Source organism: Notamacropus eugenii, chromosome 1 (genome assembly GCF_028372415.1).
Source record: "Notamacropus eugenii isolate mMacEug1 chromosome 1, mMacEug1.pri_v2, whole genome shotgun sequence".
In the NCBI taxonomy this organism is placed as follows: Eukaryota; Metazoa; Chordata; class Mammalia; order Diprotodontia; family Macropodidae; genus Notamacropus; species Notamacropus eugenii.
This window is the reverse complement of record NC_092872.1, coordinates 117,733,184-117,759,472: the sequence shown is the minus strand read 5'-3', so window position 1 is coordinate 117,759,472 and position 26,289 is coordinate 117,733,184. Positions and strand designations below refer to the sequence as shown.

The 26,289-nt window shown below is 36.0% G+C and overlaps 1 protein-coding gene across 8 annotated transcripts in view; it reads left to right on the top strand.

Moving 5' to 3' along the window:
* The window catches only part of MOB3B (MOB kinase activator 3B), a 351,484-nt gene that overhangs the window by 75,152 nt on the left and 250,043 nt on the right, over window positions 1-26,289 (top strand). For 4 of the 8 annotated variants that reach the window (XM_072612578.1, XM_072612539.1, XM_072612585.1 and 1 more), the window contains exon 2: window positions 11,300-11,369. The exons of 3 other annotated variants lie outside the window; for them this stretch is intronic. The gene's annotated coding sequence lies outside the window, so the exon portion shown is untranslated. Of the gene's footprint in view, window positions 1-11,299; window positions 11,370-18,183; window positions 18,326-26,289 lie in introns of all 8 variants that reach the window. One more of the 8 variants, XM_072612572.1, reaches the window with a different exon arrangement.

Below are 26,289 nucleotides of genomic sequence, written 5' to 3'. Positions count from 1 at the left end.
CAGTGACCTCCTTGGTGCATATTCTTGGTAGTGAAATTTCTGGCTTAAAATATATGTTATTTGCATAACTACAAATTGCTTTCCAAAAATGGTTGTACTGATTCATAGTTCCACCAACAATGCATTAGTATGTCTGTCTTCCCATAACCCTGCTATCAGCTGTAGATGAACTTAAATATAGTTCATGGTTATAGGATGGAACTATACTTCCTTGTCTTGAAAGTGATCAGTGTCAGGTTTACAGCACTTCTTTTAGAAATCTCAGGTTCAAGATTTCCACTTCATTTCAACTAACTAGGATTTGGTGGAGTTTCTTAGGGGTATGATTGATTTGAGTAGAGATCTATTTAAATAAAAATGTATATTGTACTATTAAATGATCAGTGATAATTACACCAGTATAATATATATATAAGATGTATGTTTAGTATTGTATTAGTATAGTATTTAGTTTAACATTAAAATCTAGTTGGATCATGGAGAAACCATTGGCTGTTGTGGGTCTGACCTTTAAATTTATCATGAGCAACTTTGATTGTTCAGTGATGATGAACTGATTATTCTTTTAAAGCAAGATAGAATAGGGTTATAGTTACTATTTATCAGACTCAATTGTTTTCCATTTTGATTATTAGCAAAATACCCCTGACCACTCTTTCACCTTCTCTCTATTGTCATTGCTCTATTTTTTTACTCCTTCCTTCCCAAATCCTAGTGGTTGATGGGTGGTAGCAATAGTGTTGGGTAGGAGAATATTCCAGTTCCCCTTCAGCTTCTACTTTGAATTCTATCTGAATCATTTCATTGTTCTCATTTTCTTGTAGTTGCTTTTGTACAACTTGCTATTTGAAAATTGCAATCTGTGAGTTTTTAAGTATTATAGCCAAAGCCTTGGCAAATTTGCCTTAAATCTAGGAACTAACCCTCAAGTTGTATTCTTTAAAAAAATAAAAAAATTTATTGATGCATTTTGTTTTGACATCAGAATCTTACTGGATATGAACCTCCTGGGAATAGTACCCCTCCTTGAAGAACAATTAAAGAAAAACAATAAAAAACAAATAAATAAAAAAAGTCACAAACAATTAGTACACTGAACACTCCGGACCATACATGCAACATTCTGCCCTTGTGTTCCCCCATTCCCCTGCTCAGAAGATGTTTCATTATCTCTTCTCTCAGACAAATTGAATTCAGTTATCGAAAGTTGTCCTTCCATTTAGTAATCTTTTCATTTGCATTCTTTTGTCTGCATCAGTTCATGTATTTTCCTGTGTTTCTCTAAATTCTTCATGTTCCATCATTTCATACTGCATAATAATATTGCATTACATCCATATATTATAGTTAGTTCAACTATTTCTGAATCAGTTGGCACCCACGTTGTTTTTGGTCTTTTGCTATCCCCCAAATTTCAGCCCCCAAATTAATTAGTTGGGTCAGATAGAAAGGAAATAACTTAGGTCTGTTAACCAAAGGGCATTGATTCCCAGTTTCAGGTCAACATTCAACGTAGGGGTCACATCCTCTATAAGGAATCAAAATGTGAGCTGGGCATACTTGGCTAAGGCACTTTTGGGACAGTGTATGGGGGCAGGATTCAAAGGCCTGATTTTTAGAAGCCTCTCTGCTCACTCCTTCCTTCAAATACATGTTGGGAGGTAATTCTACATCTCAGTTTGAGTAGGTGGTGTAGTGGCTGATAATTCTCAGGTTCAAACTCATTATAGCCAGCACTAAATAGGGTTGCTAATGCCATGGAATTTTCTTTAAGTTTTTGTGGTCATAAAGCCCAGACTCCCCTAAGCAGGAAGAATGTAGTATCATCCCGTAGCTCCCTGTAAAATTATTTTTAAAATATCGACATCATGGTGAAATTGTTAGATGCCTTGATAACCCATCTTTGTGGATTTGTCAAACCCTGTGATAGTCTCTTGTACAAAATTAAACTATTCCATCAGTACTTAGAAAGTATCTTTTGTACTTTGTTCCTTATATCATACAAGGACCCATAGCCTATGCATTAGTTAGTTAACCTGCATAGGAGCACATAAACAATAACAAGTATTTAAAACATGTACATACACATGTTCACGTATAGAACAGTTTCAGAAAAGTGCTTGGATCATGTCTTACTAGCATAATGAATTAGAGAATTGAAACAAATATAAAATTTAAAATATTCCACTTTGCTAATGGAGACCTGGGCGTAGTACCAAGTATTAAGCTACTTAATTTGGTTATTAAAAGTAATATCAGGTAATATTTTTTCTTGGAAGTATATGAATTTTTAGAATGACAGAATGCTTTCAAAGGTTTTCTGGGCAAATAGATTTCAGTCTATGGTGCACCTATTGGAAACCCATGTTTAAATGTGTATATGTAAGTGATGGTATTTTCGAAATAGACTCACATATAGTACTAAATGGCTTTTTTATACACAAAAATATGGCATTGAATGACATTTCTTATTTGTAGATAAAGAGTTGGATAAGACCTCAGATATTATTCAATGTTAAGTGACTTGTGTAAGATCACACAGGGAGTAAGTAACATGGCCAGGATTTGAACGCAGAGCCTTCACCTCCAAACATAACTGTTGTTCCGCTGTACCACAGTGCTTCTCAGGGACTGTTGGTCTTTTCCATTCATCATAGAATTTTCTTTCAATATAATTATAGTTTTCTAATACTAATGATATGGAGTGTAGGATCGGTCTAGAGCTTAGTTTGTGCCCCAGTCTTTCATGGCCTTTTATGGTTTTCTTGAAAGTAATTTATTTTTCAACAAAAACTTTGAGTAGTAAGAATATGGAGAGCTTTATACTAAGCTTTTGGAAAGAAAATACCACCCAATATATTGAAGAGGGAAGAAAGGACAATGAAAAAGATGCATATTCTGTCTTAACAATAATGGTGACTTCGATGTTTATGAGCTGAGATTCAAGTGCCAAAGACCCCATTTACTCTTGAGACTGTCTGAAGGACTCTCGTTCACAAGGATTGGATTATGGATTGACCTGGGTGGAGAGCATATAAAGAGGTGAGACTAGGCCAGGAGTCTACTTATAGTAGAAGCTGCCCCAGAACTGTGAGATAAGCTTTGTTTTCCACAGTATAAGAGAGAGGTCTTCATGTTGTATAACATAATAGAGTGGTCTGAACATACTAGTTAGGATTCATTATACTAAGTCATCTTGTCTTTAAGGAAATTTTTATTTTGAAATGCCTACATGTATTTAGCCATCCACTTCTAATCCTTAACTGCATTCAAGAATACAGTTTAGTCATCAGGAGATCTGGATTATACATTCTGTTTTGCTAGTAACTTGACGTGTGACTCTTGACTTAGTCACTCAATCTTTATCAGTATCAGTCCCCTCATTTATAAAAGAGTTGGAATAGATAGACAGATAAAGAGAAAGAATTTATTAATCACTTGTTATGTATCAGGAGCTTTGCTAAGTGCTTAGCATACAAATAAAGGTAGGTTAGGCTGGGGATACAAATAAAAGTAAAAAAAGACTGCCTCTTACCTCAAGTTTTTATTCCAATCAAAGAACAGTCACAAATAAAGGGACATGAAAGAAGGTGAATATTGCTAAGGATGAATAGCATGGAGATGGATGGAAGTGATGCTGATTTCTAGACCTTCACAAGATAAAGTGAAGTTTTGTTCACTTATTAGAACCTGGAATGGTTCTAGGAGTGGATTTCAAGGTTCCTCTGGAGAGGAGTTGGCAGATGAAGGTGGAAGTAGATGCAGCATGGTGTGGATATAGCTGGGAAGTAATCTTTAAGGTCTTTTCCTTTTGTAATGTCCCATGAATGTCTGATTTGTTTTACTATAGTTCCATGGTTTAGCTTTAATATTGGACTGTGGTAGCACCTTCAATGCCTATTATGAGAGTATTTATAAAGGAAGGCTCTAGGGAACCTGACTTTGGGCTGAGAATTTCACAGGAATTTGCTTTACTAGCGTTATTAATCAGTTCTGAGAGTAGTATTTCTGTACCTTGGAAGAGAATGAATGCTATGAAGCCAAGTGCATCTTACATACTCGTATCATTACCAGTGGATCATTACCAATGTAGTCAAGAGTCAAGATTTGATAAGTTTCAGTGGAATAATAAATAGTTTTGCTGAACAGCTAAAGCTGTGGAGATAATTTGGATAAGAATTGATTAAAACCTTCATTTCTCTTTATGAATAATAGTTTTTCTTCATATTTGATACATGGTGTACTAGTTCTCAGCAACTTTTTTGTTCTGCAAATCCCTTTCTATAACAACAAAATATACTGTTAACCTCCTGTAGTGCCAACACAATATTCACAGTGCCTACAGCAGCCATGAATATCCTGGAATAGTTCTGAAATATGAAATACAACAGATTCATCTTATGGAAAACAGAACCAAAACATTTATTTCGACACCAGAAAACCAAATCCATTTTAGTAACAAAAATCTATACACAATAACAATGCAGAGGACAGCACCAGCCCCAAGCCTTTCCCCACTAGGCTTCCCACAGACTAGCTTCCTTACACAAATCACGAACAGGCTTCCCTTAAACAAAATGCCCTTTTCACACTCACAGCCAGCTGCAGGCTTTCTTGTGTCCTTCAGTTCTGACTGCTCTCTGATTAGCTTCTCAGTATGCTCTAGCTCCACCTCTTCCTATTCCACCCATTCAGCAAACTCCTCCTACCACAGGCTCCATGTGACTCAGGCAGGTCACACAGGCCTGTTAATGAATGGGAAAGATCTCCCCATTTAAATTACCATTACCTCCCAGGTAATTTAATATACTACTCAAATTATTCTTTTAAATTTATGAAGTACTTAAAGTAACCACATAGCTTTTAATAGCTTTTAACAAAAAAGCTTCAAATTGCAATTCACATTATATAATTATAGAATTTTAAACACATATATGACTATAATAACAAGCACTTTACTTTTTATAAAACTTTTATGATAAAACATAAATATTCTAAGTGGTACATTCCATAAGAATTAAAACATAATCCAGCAAGACCTCATATGCTTGTTGTTATTTGCAAGACTTGATATTAAATTTCTTTATTTTACGAATTTTGTTAATATAAATAGCATTTAAAGTGAAACCTTACAACTTGGAAGATATTTAACATAATATAATAATCATATATAAACAATTGCAGTGCCTTTTTTTATTTGAGCAGTAGTTTGCAATATTTGGCTCAACACCAGACAAACATATCTTGAATTTAATTCAACATCAAGTTTATTTTTGTATTTTGATTTAAAACAAAAATAAAGTGAAAATTCTTGTTCACACAAATATGTGATGGAAAATGGCAGAAGAATTTTATAAGTTTTCTTGCTGAGAGATAATAATTCATTCAAAAATTTATGACTGTTTTGAAACAACTTATAATGCACATGCCCAGTAATCATAGTTTTCAAGCAGCCTGACATTTGTACTGAAAGATCACAAACATTAGTAGCATCTTTATTGTAATGATGCAGTTGTTAAAGTATGATTACTGGGTAACAGAGGGGTATAAGGAAGCCACTCTGATTTAAGATATAGAACCAAAATAAGGGTATGAATATATGTTTGATCATCCATTGAGGAGCAGTTTATGTTCAAATATCTAACTGTTGTGGTGGTTTGGAAACAATTTGATACATTGAGAAACTGTAAGAACATGTTGCACTTAATTATTAGAATTTGATGTAATTGTTTCATGAACACCAAAATAGCTGTATATGTGACCATGATGATTTTGAATCTGCAAAAATAAACCTGTAATGTTTCAGATATTCTCATACTTGTTGTCCCAGAAGAAACAAATATTTGTAACATAATTGGGTTATTATATGCAGTTTAAGGGACTATTAAATAATTTCTAGCACATACCCTTTGGTCTATCATCAGAAATCTCCCCCACATAAGAACTGTTGGTATAGTGGAAAGCGTACTGAATTGGGAATTAGGAAACTTGGATTCTAGTCTCTGCTTTATTATTTTGAAATTGTATGATCTTGAGTAAGTCACTTAACTTGTGCAGTACCCAGTGTCCTCATCTGAAAAATGAAGAAATTAGATAAGATGACCTCTAAGGTCCTTTACAACTCTAAATCTGTTCTACAGTGACCCAATGTTTGTTTCCATCTGGACCTCTTTTATTTAATTATTTTTTCATTTTATTTATTTTTAGTTTTCAACATTCACTTCCATGTTTTAAATTTTCTCCCTCCTCTTTTCCTTCTCCCTCCTCAAGACAGGATGCAATCTGATGTGGGTTCTGTGCATACATTCCTATTAAACACATTTTCACATTAGTCATATTGTGTAGAAGAATTACAACAAATGGGAGAAAACATAAGAAAGAAAAACAAAACAAAATAAAACAAAAAAGAAAATTGTCTGCCTTACTCTGCATTCTGACTCCATAGTTCTTTCTTTGGATATGGATGGCATTTTCTATCAGAAGTTCTTTGGGATTGTTTTAGGTTCTTGCATTGCTGAGAAGAGCTAAGTGTATCAAAGTCAGTCATCAAACAATGTGACTTTTTCTGTATTCTGGTTCTGTTCATTTCACTCAGCATCAGATCATATAAATCTTTCCAGAATTTTCTGAAGTCCACCTGTTCATCATTTCTTATAACACAATAGTATTCCATTATTGATGGACATTGCCTCAATTTCCAGTTCTTAGTCACCACAAAAAGAGCTGCTGTAAATATTTTTCTATATGTGGTTCCTTTTTATGATCTCTTTGGGATACAGCACTAAAAATGGTATTGTTGGGTCAAAAGGTATACACACTTTTATAGCCCTTTGGGCATAGCTCCAAATTGCTCTCCAGAATGGTTGGATCATCACAACTCCACCAACAATTAATTAGTGTTCCAACTCTCCCATATCTTATCGTTCTTCATCATTTTCCTGGTTTGTCATGTTAGCCAATCTCATAGGTGTGATATAGTACCTGAGAGCTATTTTGATTTGTATCTCTCTAATCAATACTGATTTAGAGCATTTTTTAATATAGATTTGGATACCTTTAATTTCTTTCTCTGAAAACTGCCTGTTCATATCCTTTGACCATTTATCAGTTGGGGATGGAACTTTTTTATGTTTTTAAAAATATTCTTTTTTTCTTAGTTTGAAATCAACAAACATCAGGAAATATGAACATTTAAACAAAGAATAGAAAAAAGGCTTGTATATAACACAATGAATCTGTGTTATGTAAAGATTGTTAGTTTTTTGAAGTGTATATACTAAATGTAAAGAATGGTAGTTTTAGTTGTACTGCTTGTCTGCTTTTGAACTTCTTCCTACTCTCTGAATTTTAAAAAATGCTTCATTAATGATTTTTTTTTTAAAGTATCACTATCACCACTCCCCAGTACTATCTTCTTCCCCCCACCTTGAAAGAATGAAACAAAAGAAAAGGTAAAAGCTAAGATCTTCCCTTTTAGCAAATAAATGTAGTAAAACAAAACATACTGACACAGTGCCATATCTGAAAATGATGTCTCATTCTTCACTCTATCACCTCTGTGGAAAGAGGTAGGAATAATTATCAAGTCTTCTGGAATTGTGATTGGTCATTTCATTGATCATTGTTAAGTGTCTCATGGTTGTTTTCCTTTAGTCATCGTATAAATCTTTCTCCCGTTATGCTCACCTCACTCCGTGTCGGTTCTTATACATCCTCTCAAGTTTTTCTGAATCCATCCCTTTCATCATTTCTCATGACATAATAATTTTGTGTTACATTTAGGTAACACAATTTGTTCAGGTATGCAAAAATTGGTGGGTACCCCACTTGTTAATTGCTAGAGTAAATTTGTTACAATTCCTTTTTGTACATGTGAGTTCTTTCCCTCTTTCTTTGATCTCTTTGGGACATGTGCTTAGTGACTCTAACTGTGTACTGTTTATTGTTCATCTTTTGTTTTCCTAGTGGACCAATGACATCACAAGGTGATGTTTTGACTTGTGTATGAATTAGATTTAAATTAGGCAGAGTTGCACAAAGTCCTTACTCTGTTTTCCTGAGTCATCAAAGTCCAATGGCAGGGCAAAAGTCAAGATGACTGGGGATGGCCCAGATTACAGTGCATGACCTTGGCCAGGCCCTAAGCACTCCACAGCACCTGCTTCAGACACCTTTATGACCATTAGAACAAATTGTTCTCATCTGCCCATTCTGCTGGGAAAAGTTTTCACATGCTTCAGGTAGACATCTCCCTAAGTTACCAACAGGTTTGAGGCCTTGAGGCCTGTCAGTTACTCTCAATCTGGTTTTAGCCTATCTGCCAAGACAGTTTACTGGGCTATGGCTCCTAGGAATGCTGTAGCTTCTTGGAGCCACAAGTAAGAGTTGAGTGACAGGTAGACACCAAAGATGGATGAGCAGCCCTGAAAAAAGACTCAACAAACTCTGACATCAGAGATGTTAGTCTTCCCAGAACACCCCATAAACCCCATATGTACTGTCTAGTGATTGGCTATAGTTCCAATTGCTTTCCAGAATACTTGGACCAAATCAGTTTTGCCCACAATTCATTAGTGTGCTTCTCAGTTTCCTCTCCAACAACCATCTTTATTTATTGAGGAATTTTTTTTATATATAAGAATCAGTTTCACCAATATCTTGGATTTATTGCAGAGATGTTTTCCTTCTAATTCTAACTGTTATGTATTTTGTTTGGGTAAAAACTTTTCAATTTCTATTAACAAAATTGTCCACTTTTTCAAATCTTCCCTTTTCCTTGTTTAAGGGCAGATTATCTCATCTTCATGAGTTCAAATCTGGCCTCAGATACGTACTGGCTTTGAGTCCTTCTTGCCTCAGTTCCACATCTGTAAAATGACCTGTAGCGGAAAATGGCAAAACACTCCAGTATCTCTGCCAAGCAAACCCCAAATGGGGTCACGTAGAGTCAGACACAATTGAAAAATGTCTTAACAACAAAAATTTGCTATTTGGTCAAGAACTCTTCCCTTATCCATTGTTGTACAATGTGTCTGTTTCCCTACTACTCTAATCTGTATATAACTTCTTATGTCTAGGTCATATGTTCGATTAGAGAGTATTGTGATACATAGTATGAAATGTTCATGTAAACCTAATTTCTGCTAGACTGCTTTCTAGTGTTCTTAGCAGTTTTTGTAAAATAGTGACTCCTTACCCCAGTAGTTGGAATTCTTGGTAATGGTTTTCTGAAAGTCTGATGATTCTTAAGTTCTCTCTTCTTAACCTATTTTCCAAGTTATTTTTGATAGTAGATGCTTCTGCTTTTTGAAATCTTTTCCCTTTATTCTAACATTTTTAATTCTAATATTTCATGGAATTATTGAGTTCCAATTATTTTTTTTTAGAGTGAGCTATTGGAGTAAGATTTTCTACCTTCTGTTATAAGATTTTTATTTTTCTTCCAGCTTTTTTCTCAAGAGCTATGATATCACTTTAAAAAAATCTTTAATTTCATTTACTCTCACAGTTTTTATACCCAAACTACTCCTTTTTTCTGGTGCTTTCCTTGTATATCCTAAGTAGTTTCTTCTTCTGTGTTTACCTCTTGATCTTATTTTAACTGGTAGTATTTTCTTTTATTGTGTTCAGTGTTTTTTTTCTATTTACTTATAGTTCCAAACTCAGTTCTTGGATTGGAACTTTGTGGTATGATCAGGTTCCATATCCTTTGTAACTCTTGGTTGTAGGCTGGGTAGACGCTGTTCACTTTGGTCCCTTCAGTAGTCTGGATGCTGCTGCTTCTACTAGCATTCTGAATGAGTTGGTCAGTACTAATCCATTCTTTCTGCTCCAAATTCTGGTTTCTGTCTCAATTTTTTGGTGGTCCAGTGTAGGTGCTGACCTCAGTCCATCTTTGTCTCTTTCTCTTTCCACAAACTCCTAGCCAAAATGGATTCATCTTTTATTATAGCCATGACAGGTTCTAGTAAGATGTCCCTCTTTAAAATTTATAATGACTGAGAAAAAACAGACAGCAAGAAATAGTAAAAATAATTTCTTTAAATTGGAAAATATGATGAGTAACCTAACAAAAACAACTGACTTGGAATATAAATCAGGAGGGATCTTGTAAGAATCATCTACCTAAAAACCTAGACCACCAAAAAAAATTCCTGCTTGTTATATTTCAAGAAAACACTAATGAAACTGCCTTTTAGACCAGTGAGCAAAATGAATATAGAATCCACCAAGCACCTCTTGAAACTTCAACATGAAAACTCTCAGGAATGTTATAACCAAAATCCAAAACTTCCAGGTCAAAGAAAAAAATACTAAAAGTATTCAGAAAAGTTTAAATATTAAGGAGCCACAATCAGGATAAAAAGATGTCCTTTTGATTCTCATTTCAAGATCTGAGGGATTTTTTTTTTTTTGTTAGCTAAACTCAGTAAGATCTCTACCCTTTGTACTAAGGTTCCAAGACAATGAAATTCTCTGCTTAGCACTTTCTACATAATTGTAGTTGTTACTCAGTCATTATGTCTGACTCTTTATGACCCTGTTTGGGGTTTTCTTGGCTAAGATACTGGAATGGTTTGTTACCATTTCTTTTTCCAGTTCATTTTATACATGAGAAACTGAGGCAAACAGGGGTTAGTGACTTGCCCAGGGTCTCACGGATACTGGGTGTCTGAGGCCAGATTTGAGGCCTCAGGCCAGATTTGAACTCAGAAAGATGTCTTCCTAACTTCAGGCCCAGCATTCTGTTCACTATGTCACTCAGCTGCAATTGTGGTGGGGTTGCCTCTAAATGTTTTGGCCATGTTCACAATGCTTACAAATGGTGATTTTTTTTTTTTTTTTTACTTACACAAGAAACACCCTTACCATTCAGGTCACCCCTGAACTTCAGAGCAGTCATTATTGTCATCACCACTTAGAGACCTCAAGTATACTGTATTGTATATCAAAGCTTCCTTATAATAAAATTGCTTCCCCATGGGACCACACCCTCTAAGTGCAAGAGTTCCCTGGGTACTCTGATTTCATCCATTTACACCATGACTGAAGTATGCCTTTTCTTAACCTTCAGATTTGTATAGGGTTTTGACTTTGCGTTTGTTTCTCTGCTACTACCACTTAATTGGTTTACCAATAGTTTAATGAGAATGACTTAAAATGTAATGTTTTATTCTAGAAATGGCTGTTAAAACATCAATAAACCCTCAAATTTTAGAAAAATAACTGAGGGTTTTTTTTATTTTAATCTTTACTGATGGCATGTTTAACCTCTCTGGTTCTCAATTTCCTCTTCCAGAAAAAAAGAGAGTTGGATTAGATGATTGCTGACTAACCTGTCAGGAACCTGTGAGGAGTCATTTCCTGAGGTAAAAATGATGCTGTACTTTAAATGATTATTTATACGCAGATATGGTGGTGTAGTTAATAGTTGTCCCAGGTGACACTTAGGTGCTGCTGTAGCAATTTAGTAGCCACATGTAGATCGTTCTTTCTTTCTGTGAATCTTCAAAAAAATTGATGAGCAGTTAATTCCCTCTAGTCACCAGTCAGATGATTTCTTCAGAGGGCGTCTAGGATCCATGTACTGGCTTTCCAAAAAGATGAACTATCAAGAGGGAATTGTGATGGTAATTAAGGTTAATGGTGGTGGTAGTGGTGGGGGAAGAGTTAATGATATTCCCGCCCATTAATAGGTGTCAGTACTTTTTGTTAATTTCTGTTGAGGCACTGGGTCTGAGGGTCTTGCTCTCCAGCTCTGAAAAGTATCTAAATACTGTAAGATGAGGTTTTGCTTAGAGGCTTAGTTTTGGAAGAAGGTCTGTGTGCCAGATGAGACTCTGGGAAGCCACTTAGGAGCTCCTCAGCTTTGAAAATCCAGATGGTGGTGCTTCTCTCTCTCTCTGGTAATTGTGTATGTATGTAAAGATCAGACAGTTGGATCTGTCTGCTGATCTGTGATGTATGTTTTACTTATGGTCAGACAGTTGGAAGCCCTGTCTGTTGATTTTTATTTCTTTGTTTGTATTTTCTCTGAGGTTCAGGGTGCTGACTTTTTCCCCTGAACTGAGTGAATGCTGTATGTGCTTGATTAAAGTAAATTGTTGACCCCTTAAAAGTTACTTTCCCTTTAGAAAAGCAGATCTAAGAACTTGTACAGAAGGTCCTCCTGTATATGCTGGCATCCTTGCTGTTATAGGCAGTAACCTCCAAACTCTTAGACTATCCTGTACCACATCATGGTATACCAGGTATACTGTTCTTGCTTCAGTATCCATAAAAGTATATGGAAAGAGAAAATGAATACTACTTTAGTATGAGAATTATGAAAAACTCATTAAGACTCTAGCACCTATTTTCATTTGTCTAGGACTAAACTTCTTTATTTGACCAGTCCTTAATATTTTGTATTACATAAGTAATCCACATTATGTCCACACACATTTCATTGTAGAAAATTTGAAATAGAAATTAGCTAATGGTGTCACCGTGGGGTCCTCAGCCTGGTCTTCTCTGGCCAACCTTCATGAGGTGTGTAAAGAGAAGGATCATAGGAAAGAGTTGTGTTTCTGGGACCTCAGAATTGAAACCGAAAGGCAAGGATGGTGAAAGGTATAGGTCCATTTTCCTGTCTTGCTGCTCATTGGTCATTCTTGTTCCATAATATCTGGCACTTTGGAATTTGCCTTCAGATCAGTGTTCCAACCATCTTGGCTGTCAATCTGCATCATTTCTGCAGGTCCAGATCTCAGTTCCAACCACTCCTAGTCTCAGCAGAGAGTATATCAAATGTCCTACCAAAAGCAGCTATAATAGCACTGGATTTCAGCCTTGTGGTCCCTTCAATAGTTCTTCCTTTCTCTTTTCTTTCAACTCTTTGGAGCTTTTGGCACCTGAATGGGAAAGAGGTGTGGACCAGCCATATTAGAAAGATTTACTTGGTATAGTGAGCCAATAGTCTCCCTCCAGGGCAAAACTTTCAAAAAAAAAAGGGGGGAATTTTGCCCCTTCTCTTGGGCTCTTGTGAGGCTTCATCCCTGTCTAGATCCCTTGTTCAGGCAGGCAGTACTTCATTAAATATCCTGTGCATTCAGTTTCTCTTATGACTGCCTTCATGACTCTTCAGATTCCCACAGAAATGAAATGTGTTGTAGACCTTACTTGCTACTTAAGACACTGTGGAGCCCCAAATAAGTCTATGACAGTAACTTCCCTTAGGGACTGTAGTGTAACTGGAAAGAAAAATCATAAGCTTATGAGGAGTCAAACAATATTTAAGTATTTTATTGTTATTTAAGTTAATAACATAAGATATATCACTATATTTTGTGAATTGTTTTTACACATTATACAAAATCGCAGTATATAATTGAATCCTTTCTGACCACAATTCCCCAAGACAATTGGGAAATGAAATTGAGATTGTGATGGAAAGAACATGCAAGTCTGTGCTTTGGTAGTTTGATGTGGTCTATGATTTCATGGGTCATGGGAAACTCCCAGATAAGGAAACTCTCTCCATTGATATAGAGCTATAAAGTAGAGCACTTTTTCTGTTTCTGGGTTAGGGGTGGATGGTGGTGGAAGGGTATATAAGAAGTTAAGTAATTTGCTTATGGTCACACAGCTTGTGTGTATTGGAGGCAAAACTTGATCTCCAGTCTTCCAGACTACAGAACTAGCCCTCTATCTGTTATGTCAAACTGCCTCTCTAACTTGGTTGAAGACACTCAGTTACTTTGCCTGGAGTTCCAAGAAAATGAGGAGTTGGAATTAAAGCTATACAGAAGATTAAAATCAAAATGTGAAGGGCATTGAATCCTAGACTGAGGGGTTATAAGTAAATAAATATCTGAAAATAATATTTAACATCTGTGATGAAAATTTCAGAACTGAGACCAATCCTCTATTTGTTCCTAAGTCAAAACTCCTGTTTGGGGGGATAAGTGAATATGAGGAATAAGAAATCAGTTATGTTGCCTCTCTTATTAATGATACATTGAAGCTGGATCAGTCAGAAATAATAGGTTCTTTTTTTCTGGTTGTTCTTAGTATTTGTTTTTATATTTTAAGTCTCCTTTTTCTTTAAGGAATATTCAAAGAGAAACTAAAATTGCCTGTGAAATTATATACCTACGCTAATTAGCCGTATACCAAGAAGCTGATTGACAGTGTATATGTATGTGTGTATGTATGTATATGTATACATATATGTGTGTATATATATTCCTAGCATGTAGATTTAGTAGATTTAGATTTATTATAAATTTAAATTTGTAGATTTAGAGCTGAAGGAGAATTTAAAAATCAGTCTAACTCCCTCTTAAGGCCCAGACAGGTAATGTGTCTTGCTGTCACACAGAGAATAAGTAACAGAATCAGAATTCAAATACAATTCCTGACTCCAGACCCATTGCATTTCATATACAGCACTCTTCTACCTCATAATAATAATGATAGCAAACATTTATATGGCACTTTAATATTTGCAAAGCATTTTACAAATATTATCTCCTTCTTAAAACAACCTTGGGAGTAGACGTTGTTATTATCCTTATGTTACAGATGGAGAAACTGATAAAGACAGAAACTCAGTGGTCACATAACTGGTAAAATGTCTCAGACAGTATTTGAACTTAGGTCTTCCCTGGCTTCAGGTTTGGGGTTCTATCCACTGTGCCACCTAGCTAATTAGCCAATCTAATTGAAAGAGTTTCTGCTAAAGCTCTGTCAAGAATTTTGGAAATCAATTACATATGTGGACCCTTTAAAAAAATAGGGATGATAGAGGATAATATTTGTAGTAACATTGGAATGGGGAAGTATGGCTAACTTTTTAGACCATAAAGTGACTATCAGAAGGTAAAGGAAATCCTTTGTGTGGAAAAATAAAAACCTTTTGAAAGTATTATAAAATCACCAAATATGCAACATTTCTCATCTGTCCGTTACCCCTTAATCCAATGTTTAAAGGCAGTATGAGCGGAGCTCCTTTGAGAGGACTGTACTATATATTGAAAATTAATTGAAAAACAGAATTCATTTTTCTAGAACACATTTAGTTTTTGGTAATGCAAGGACTAATTGTAATCTGAATTGCTAAAAACCGAGGTCACTTTTCTAAGAGATGCTATATTAATGGCATCACCATTTTTAGGGATCTTTAAAAACAAGAAGTACCCATTTTCCAGTTGTGAAGTTTCAACAAAAGAGCAGATTGGGTAGAATATAGTATACGTCATTTGTTGCAAAGTTTACTGTCAAACTGTATTTGGACTTGATAGTCATAGAGTGGGTGAAATTTCACTGTAGACGATATACATGTGATTTAAAGTGATAAGTATAAATATCTCATAATCACTAATTATAAATATCATTTTAATTAAACTGAATTTAGAGTAAGAGTTAGAGAAATATAAAAACCCAAGAACTAATGATAATAATAATAGCTAGCATTTATATAATGCTTTTGGATTTACCAAAGTGTTTTACAAATATTCTCTCATTTTATTCTCACAACAGTTCTGGGAAGTAGGTTACTGTTAGTATCCCTACATTACACATGAAGAAATGGAGACTCAGAAAAGTAAAGGCTTGCTCAGAGTCTTACAGATAGTTAATGTCTGAGTTTTTGTTTAACTTGTTCTGTCACTGTGATGCCTAGCTGACTGTTGAGAGACTGCTGTTAAATGGTACATAATTTATTTTAATTCACCTTCCAAGTTTAAGTAGTTCAACATATCCCACCATCTTCTTGTTTGCACCTCTCGGGACTTGAGACCATACTCTGGAAAACTTATCCCTTTCATCTCTGGAACTCTAGCCCTGGCAAGGTTCATGTTAATTAGTCTGTGCTTCATGTGGCCCACCTGCTGGTGGACTAATCAAAGATTCCCCTTTTCTCTCCTTATTCAGCTTTGTAATCATCATCAAATGAAAACGACCATTATGGAAAGTGTGTTGATCTATAGTTACAAAAGACTCAAAATATCACTCCCCTAGGTGTCACAGTGCTGGGCCTAAAGTCAGAAAGACCTGAGTTCAAATCCAGCCTAAGACACTTACTAGCTATGTGACCCTGGATAAGTCACTTAACTCTGTATCTTCTGTTTCCTCATCTGTAAAATAAGCTGGAAAAGAAAATGGCAAACTACTCCAGTATTGTTGCAAAGAAAGCCCCCAAATGGGATCACAAATATCCCAACTGAACAACAATAAGCAAAATTGCTTTTGGAATTGCCTATTACGCTATTTAGATTGTAGGAAGCCAAGGACTGTTTCACCTTTGTATTTATACCCCTAGCTTAGTCTAGTTCTTGAGACATAGTAAGTGCTTTTCATGCAAGCAGTCTGCCTAGGAGTCTTTCTTAGAATTAAAAGAAAAATGCAAATTAACTTTTTGAGACTTTGATAGAACTCTAGGTTGTAGTTTAATACTTTGAGTTTAATACTTTTCTGGCAGCTTAGTTAGACAAATTTATTGTAGCTGATCAGTGTGGTTAAGTCACAGAGAGGCATTACTATGCTTCAGCCTACCTCCAGAGAGTTACTTACTTATTACTTTTACTTTTCACATTGACCTTTTCTCTCTTTTGTGGCTTTTTACTCCTCTGAGCCTTTCTGTGTTCTTTGTAGCTAAATTTTAGCTGGAAGAAAATATAGTCAATCTTCAAGTTTCATGGGAGTAACATGCCTAAAAAATAGAGCAAAGGTAAAAAATTCAAATGTTGATACATCAAAACTATAGCAAATAGAGGGAAATCTTTCATTAGAGATTGCTGAAAATATGCTTTTTTGCATTGAGTTCTTTATAACAAAACATTAATTTTGATAACATGCACTTTTCCTAATACAATAACCAGGAAATTACCCATAAAATGCACTACACAAGATAAAATTGGTAACATGCAAAACATTTTTTCTCACAAATAATTCCCTAGAATTCTGTGACCTTTTGTGCTAAAATTTCAATTAAAATACTGTTTTCAGACAATATTCACTTTATATAACACAGTCTATAGTACCATAAATACTATCCAGCAAATAAAATTCTTAAAATGTTTCAACTTGAATCTTACCTTTCACTGTGTTAGACGGTAACATGTGAGGGTGTTGTATAATATACTATACAGCTGTAAACCTCTGTGCCTTGGCTGCCCTCTGAAAACCAAGGGAGAGATTGCTAGGACTTCAGTTGCTGCTCTTGGAAGACTCCCAGACTGTCAGGGTCTTGACTTTACTTCCGACACTGTCCTTCATGGCTGGTGGACAGCACTGGAGATTGTGAAGAACTTATCGCTTAAAATAATCTGTCAGAAATGTCTGCTTTGTACTCTGTTGGAGATCCTTAAGGGTCTTGGGATCTGGGAACATAGAGGTGAATTAATGTGAAACACTGAGGCTGCAGTTGATGGAATTAGCAGCCTTGATGTCACTAGCCAACTAGCTGATTAGAATGACAGTGGCTAAAAGACATCCTAAGGTGAAGTGTATCTAACATCTTTGTTTTCTCACTGTTACATCACTGACTTTGCATATTTGGACTTAGAGCCCAAAGGACTTGTACTATACTTTGAGGGCATAATTACAATACAGAACTTGAGTTTTAAAGTCACACGTTGAAAATAGGCAATGAATGCATGAGGAGCTTGATACTTACAGTGGTAGGGTGAAGAAGACCAGTGATGTGCCTAGTAGGATACCAGCTGCTCCAAAAACTTGCATGCATTTTTTTCTCCCTACTGTGCATATCTGAGAATATGTATGGGGTTGCCAATGCCAAATTGAAAATGAAGTTACTAAATCACACAAATGCTTGAAGTCACTAAAGTTAAACATGCAAATGTTGAGGATCAATTTTACTGACATTTTCCATGTGTCGTATTACCTATAGACACTAACCTAGAGTATCTCAAGTTGGTGGAAGCAAAGCCGTTAGTAAGCAAAAGTCAATTTGGCTTCTACTTGTGGAAACCCCATTAAATTTAGAGGGTCTCAAGGGAAGAGAGCAGGCAGCCCTTTCCATCCCCATGTAGGGTGGGCCTTGGGGTTCCTGCAGCTATGAAAGTGGGTGAAGAACTGGTGGAATATATAATATTCTCAAGATAAGAGTCCCTGCTATATTTTTATTCAAGAATGACATGTTAACAAAATGGTAGAGTTTACTTTTTTCTTGTATCCTAGATACTTTTCCTCCCTACTGGTCCCCTCTGATCCATCACGACTCACCATTATGATTGTCAATCAACTGGAACAAGCACTGGCAATATTTTGGTATTATGTGACAGACTAGAAATTTGTTGGTGTGAGGTGAGAGATGTTTCAGGTATGTAGCAACAGCTTTTAGTTTTTAGAATTCCTTACACTCATAGACCTTCAGAATTATAAGGGACTTCCAAGATCATCTATTCTGACATGACATTGCTGACTCATACTGAGCTGGCAGTTGACTAGAAACCCTCAGGTTCCTTTATATCTGAATTAGTCTGAAGACCAGAGAAACATGTAGTGAAGATAGAACCCATATAAGGAAGAAATCTTAAAGGGGTACTTGCTGCAGACTGGGGGAAAAATATTCTATCTGTGTCAGTTGTGAAAGTGCTTTTTATTCTCTTTGTTTTTGTGCTTCTCATACAAATAAAGTTTTTTAGAGAGACTTGACACCTGCCCTGTAACGAGTAAAACCAGAAGAAAGGATTTCAGAGAATTTTGACTGAATCCTAACCTTGGGAGAGTTTCTGAGGACAGTTTGAAAATAATCTTCCAAATTGATTGTTTCTTTCAGTGCCTCAAGAAATACAAGGAAAAAACCAACAACCTTGAGATCTGAGAAGCATTTAAAGAAATGAGAGAAACACATATATGTGTTTGGGGCTGCTAGGCTTTGATTTCTCTGGGGAACAGCAAACACCATTCCATAGTGATTGATCTCTACACGGAGCTTAGATCTATAAAACATTCACTGCCTGAGAAAAAACACTGTCTTGTTTCTGTTTCCCAAAGAAGAAACTCACTAATCACATTAGAAAGGCTTTTCTCTTTGCCTTATGTCAGGTTTTACAGGTACTATTAAACAGCTTTATTATTTGAGAACATTGTTATTATTAAAAATCATCTTCACTGGCACAAACCAGGAAGGTTGCTCTTAGATCCCAGTGTTTAAACAGAAATATGTGTCTGAAGACACAATGGCTTGTTAGGGGACTCCAGTGGGTGAAGGCTTCTGTAGACAATTCATCTTAGCCCTAGAATGTTATAGATGTTTATAGCTGCTAAGAATCAGATCAAGAAATTCAATCAGAGTTAGTGGGTAGGGTGGGTAAGACACACTTCTTGCTTTGGCATGAATAAAATAAGGATTGATTTAAATGACTCTTGAATGAAAAGCAGCTTTTCCTGGCTTCTGCTGCTAAATGCCATTAGCATCCTTCCCTCCTCCCTCCCCCTCTGCCACTATGCTTGGTAACAAATAATAGATGACGGAATATTTGTTTAATGTTCAGAAGAAGGACAGCTGCAGTATTTGAAGAAAGAAAACAAAGTTTTGGGAAGATGATGCTATAGAATTGTTTTTTTTAATGTCCATTTCATGCAGCCCTTCCAAACAGCTGTTTTGTAAGAGGCGTTGGCTGTATGGATTCACAGAATTCCTATTGAAGTCACTGAGTGATAGCTATGCTCCTACAGCCCTTAATATTAAAGGGATTTTAGAGAGATTTAGTTTTAATACACATGTGCAATTTCTTTTTTTAAAAAAATCTGTCTCAATTATAAGCTAAAAGGTTTGCTGGTCTTGAATTTTAGGCAAAGAATTAGTGATTAGTTCTGCAGTCTGTCCTAAATAGCTCTACTACCACTGAACCCCTTTTGACTATTGTGGAAAGAATCTTTTTTTGCCTGGGATTTGAAGAAACTGATGTTCAAGTACAAGCACTGCCACTTGCCATCTCTGTCACCCCAGACAGGTCGCTTTAGCCCAGTGTCCACAGTTTCCTCTTCTGTAAACTAGGTCCAGTCTTAACTTGCACCACATGCTTCATGGGGTTTGGGTGAGATTTTCTTTGGTACAGACCTGTGATTTCATTAGTGTAGGCAACTCATGAAGAAACCCCCTCTACATCAGCTTCTATTCTGTTACCTGGGGTCCCTGAGAAGTTAACTGATTTCTCTGCAATGATACTGCTTATATGAATCAGAATCTGTACTTGAACTCAGTTCCCTGACGAGGTTGGCAATCTGCCCACCAGTCTGATGCTTCTAAAGACTGCTGTGAAGAAAGCACATTTGGGACTTAAAAGTGCTATGCAATTGTGGGTTGTTATTATTTGACCTTAATGGATCATCTTCATATGAGCAATTATGATTCTAATTTTTAAAAAATCAACTGTATCAGCAAACGTTCCAGTATAGCACTAACTGTGTGATCATGGGAAAGGATCTTTGAGTTTCAGTTTCTTATCCCCAAAATGGAGATAATACCATTTGGAGATGATAATACTAATTAGAACTCTAGGAATAGTACTAATAATACTAACTCCCACAGATATTGTAAAGATAATATATATTGAGCAAAGCTTAAAGAACCACATAAATCCCAACTATCGTTGTTATTGATATCTGATTATTTTTATCTTGTTCTGTGGAATTCAGATAGACATGGTCTTAAAACAAGTCATTGTACTACCATCCTATCCTACTACTTTTATGTTTAATATTCTGTGATCTATTGCTCATAGATAAAATGGCTTCTTTCCTAGTAGTACGTATAATTTATTGATTTGTTCTCTCTCTCTCTTTTGATGATAAAATATTTAAAGATAAACATTTTCCCCTAATGATTGTTTTCACTGCACCCTACTAGTTTGATATATTACTCATTGTTGTCATTTTCTTTGATGAAAATTTTTTTCTTTGACCTTTTCCTTCTTTAGGATTATGTTGTTTAGTCTCCATTGAAGTTTGGCTTCTTCAATCAATCAGTAAATGTTGGTTAAGCATTTAATATGTACCAGGAGCTGTGCTAAGTACTGAGGATCCAAAGAGACAAAAGACAGTTCCTGCCCTCATGGAGCTTCCAGTCTAACGAGGGAAAAAGAATGCAAATATAGCTGTATCTATATCTATGCGTAGATATGGAAATAGATATAGATAGATAGAGGGCAAGCTATGTAGGCTATACATGAGATAAATAGGAAATAATGAACAAAGGGAAGGCACTAAAATTAAAAGGGATTGGGGAATGTTTCCAGTAAAAGGTGAGACTGTAGTTGATACTAAGGAAAGCCAGGAGATCTGAAGGTGGAGTAAAGGAGAGAGAGTGTTCAGGCATGGGGCATGTAAAAATGTTTGGAGCTGGAGACATGGAGTGTCATGTTCGTGAAACAGTTAGGCCAGTGTCACCAGATGGAAAAGTATATGTCAGAAGTAAGGTGTAAGAAAATTGGAAAGGTAAGAAGTGACTAGATTATGAAGAGCTTTGAATATCAAGCAAAACGTTTAGTATTTGATTTTGGAAGTAATAGGGAGCCGCTGGAGTGCAATACATTCTGCAAATGCATTTAATAAATATATATGTATATTTGCATTAATATCTCTGCCTTTTTTAAATTTGCTTATGGGATTTTTAATACCTCAACAAAAAATAATTTTTGGAAAAGAGTCAATTGTAGTTGAGAAATATGTATTTTCCTTCCAGTTCCCATTCAGTAATTGTCAGAGATCTAACATAGCTAACTTTTCAACCTTCTATTCAGATCATTAACCTCTTATTTATCTTTTTATTAGATTTATCTGCGTCTGATGTTGAGGTACTCTACTGTTACAGTTTTGCTCCCCGCAGTTTTATTAGCTTTCCCTTTAGGTATTTAGGTGCCATGTGATTCAGTGTACGTATTTTATATATTGCTATTTTATCCATCCATTCCTAATATATTCTCCGTGTTTATCTTTTTAAACTGTGACATTGTTACTTGTCATGATGGCCACTCCTACTTTTTTGCATTCATCTGAGGAATCATAATTTTTGTTGCACTCCTTCATTTTAACTTCATTTGTATCCTTACTTTTCATGTCAGTTTCTTTTAAACAACATATTGTTGGATTCTGTTTCCTAATCTATTCTTCCTTTTTCCACTTTATGGATGAGTTAATACCATTCACGTTTTTGTAGATGATTATTTTCCCTCCTCCATTTTTGTCCTCTTAGATTTTTGTTTTTGTTTTTCTTTTTTTTGGCTCTTTATCCTTCTCTTTACAAAGAAAAATAAGGTGAGGCAAGAAATGGAATAAAGTCATCATCTATAATTGAAGTTCTCTAATTCTGCTGTGCTGTCCCTCTTCTCTCCAAGCAGCACAAACCAAAATCACTAGTTCTTATGCCCTCGTCCTCTCTTTTTAATCCTCCCCCTTTTATAAAGTCCTCTGTAGTTGAAGTTTGTGGTGCGTCTATTCCCTCCCCAGCTCTACCTTCCCTCTGTAACCCCACTTTCATCTTTCTGCATCTCCTATATTTCCTTGTTGAATTCAAAGTATGCCAAGGTGTGTGTGTGTGTGTGTGTGTGTGTGTGAGCGTGTGTGTGAGCGTGTATGTGTGAGTGTGTGTGTGTGAGTGTGTGTGTGAGTGTATGTGTGTGTCTGTGTGTGTTTCTAATTTCTCTTCTATTATACATTCTTTTTTTTTTCTCTGTCAAAAGCCACGAAAGAGAACAAAGCTATCTCTAGGCCTAGAGTTTGTATTTCTTTACTCCTTCTGTGACCCCTCTGGAAAGCAGGATTGTAAAGGGAAACTTGTCTCTTCTCTTTCTTATTAGAAGGATCTTCTACCTTTCATCTTCAGGTAGCCCTTTCCACAAACTGCTAAAATGTATTACCTTTCTAGGTTTAGTTTTGCTCTGATGCTTGGTCTATGAGCCCATAAACTCAAAAAGATTTAAAAATCTCCAATTTCTAAGTATGCGCATCTTTTCTTCAGAGTTTTTTGGGGATGGCATCATTTTCTCATCTGTATCATTGTAAGTAGAACTTCTACATTTAGGATAAATAAACATTTTCAGTGACTTCAGGTTCTTCAGATTCTCCCTCATATTTAAGTAACTCCTCAATTTCTACAATTTTCATCAAATCTGGTTTTAGAGATAGTTGTTTCTTACCATCAGTCTGCAATGATCTTATCAGCAATCTTGCAGATGAGAATATTGTTGGCAAAAAAGATAATTAAGTCTTTGCCTAAACTATTTTCAGTTGTGTTATTTTAGTGTCTTATACATAATGAAAACACTCTTGTCTTCAGTCCATTTTGTATAAAAGTATTGTTTTTCTGCTTTAGTGGCAAATGCCATCAACGCCAAAGCATTTTCAACAAGTGTACATTGGTTTTTCCTGTTTGTTAAGTTTTATATTGGCTTTTTTTTTTAGTACAGAATATGAAGAAATGCCATTTTCTTCTCTGTCTTCTGTGTCAGTTTAATGATCATGGATATTCCAAGTAGAGTTAACTTGAAATCTTGTGCTACCTAAATTTAAAAAACAAACAAACAAAAAATACCCTTGGGAACAGTTGGGAATGTCACTGTGACCAGGGTACTAATGTGATCAGTGACTTTTCACTAGAAACCAGTTCACTAGTATTTCAAAATTCTTTCTAGGATCTAGGTCTTCACAACTATCATAATGGTTTTGTCAGGGCCTACTTCCATAAATTGCCATTGCCATTCTCCCCATTCCCCTGCACCCCCACCCTAGTCCTTCACCAAATGGTCACTGGTTAGTATTCAAGGTTGCTGCTACTATGATGATAACAGCAATGATGATACTGACCATTACTACCACATCACCACCACTCTGATGATGACAGTGGCAATGATGGTACCAACCATCTCCACCATGGATATAGTGAAAAAGAATCAAAGGTACTCGTAGAAATCATTTTGTTCTAGATTATGACCCCAAAACATCAGGATGTTCTGAATGCTATTGAATCACACACACACACACACACACACACACACACACACACACACAAGTTGAGTTTACATTTGAATAATCAAAGCACAACTTCCTATAAAGTAATTGGTGAGATATCTCATCACATCTGTATCTAAGCTGGATGCTATGGAAGGTTGGGTGCCATCACTCATGGGAATTATAATCTAGGTTCTCAGGTCCTACTTCATTGAAATCATAAGTGAAAATAGAGCTTTAGATTTGTATTCAGTAAGTAGTCCCCTGGAATCATTCATGCTTCATTATCTCCAAATAATTTTTTAAAAGATATGCTTTTAGAAACCACTTGTAACTGGTGTAGGAATGAAATGTTTTGGTTGATCTACTCCGTTGTATACTTTGTGAGGTACAGACTAAAAATTTTTGTTTTATTTTCTTGATACTCCTGCGCTTTACAAATGAGTTAGCAGGGCTCAATAATCTTTCACTCAAATGACTAATTAATCATAGAATCTTAGGGTTACAAGAAGACTTTGAGTAGATGTAGTCCAATTTTTACTGAATATGCCTTTGTTGGAAAGGATGAAAAGGAATAAACTACCTTTCATATCAGCCAGTTTTACTGTGAACTGCTCTAATTGTTAAGTTTATCCCTTATTTTAAGCCTAAATCTTCCTCTCCACCACTTCCACTTACTAGTTTTAATTTTGCCCGTCAAAGGTAGCCAACTCCTGTTCCATGTGACAGTTTTTCCTTCAGATACTTGAAGGGCAACCCCACATACATCCTCTCTTTTCCAGGGAAAGGGACAGAACTGATCCTCCCAAAGCACTCAACAGGCCAGCTTAGAGATGGAGCTTGCCCTTTGGGTACCTTTTGTCCTCCTGTCTATTCCCTCTCCCTTTCCATTTTGAGAAGGGGCAGGGAGTGCTTTGTTTTAGGCACCTGTGCTGACTACAATAGTCTCATTCTTCTAGGAAAGGAAAGAAAAAGTCCCTAATCCATTTTGTAGTTCAGCCTATGAGTGATTTATCCAAATGCTTGAATTAGTAATGGATTAAAATCACAGCCTGTCATTCCCCTGGTTAAGAGATCCTCTAGCAATTGGTCAAAGGCTGGGATCTAAACTACAAAAGAATCTTTCTAGCCATTTATAGTTTGTGAAACCAAATATGGAAGACCAAAGTCTTCCATATTTACATTCTTTATTCACATTTTATCATATTATCCTATTTATCACAGATATTTTATGTGAAGGGAAATACAGTCAGAATAAAAGAACAATTACAACATAAGAAAAAAACAAGTTGTAAACAAATGTCTGATGACATGCTAACATGCAAAGGATTGGGGGAAGGGAAAGGGTTTTGGAGAAAAACCTTTGTAGAGCTTTATCACGTTTCTCAGAGAGAGACACTTCCCAGGAAACATAGTAAAGCAGGAGGCTGAGGCAGAGTGCCCCTGGTGTCTGTCCTTAAGCCACAGTCCTGGTCACTATAGACGTTCTGTGGCTCTCCCTGAATTGCTATGGGTCTCCACTTCCTTCTTTCTCTTAGAACATTTTCTTTTTAGACTAATTTGACCTCCCTTGTTTAATCCTACCCTGCTATACCACCTGTAGGATCATATCTTACCTAGGAAGATGAGTAAACTACACATTCCAGGGTTTTTAGCAAAGACTCAAACTTCTTCCTCCTGTGGGGACTAAGAACCTATCCCAACAAACTACGTTTAAGAATAGTACAGTGTCAATCATCCATCTGCTGGGTTTCAGCTCCACAGAACAAGATGCACCTCCTGGAATAAGCTCATCACTTCTTAACTCACCACCATTTTGCTAACTCAAGCCTTGACTGATACTTCCTCTCTCAGCTTCCTGTCTCCTCTGATTAGAGGGCTGAAAGGTGAGGTACCAAACTTGTCCCAATGCTTTCCTTTATGGAAGTCCTAGTTGCAACTCCATGGAATAAGATGCCCCATGCTCGGTACCTCCTGGTGTTCTGTCCTCCCTCCCAACTTACTTTCCTGCCTTCCTTTGTATGTTGTCTCCCCCTTTAGGTTGTATGCTCTTTGAGAGCTGGGGCCATCTTTCTTTTTAGTAATATTATTCCTAGAACTTAGTACAGTGCCTGGTACATAGTAGGTGCTTAATAAATGCTTATTGGATTGGATTGGATCTAATTACCTTGGATTCATATGAAGTGACTTAGATTCTTAGTATGTAATATATATATATATATATATATACATAAAATGATAATATCTAAAGACCAACAAGTTAGAGAAGAATGTTATGGTTATAATGATCTGTGGAGCCAAATCATATGAGATAATGAAATTTCTCTCCAT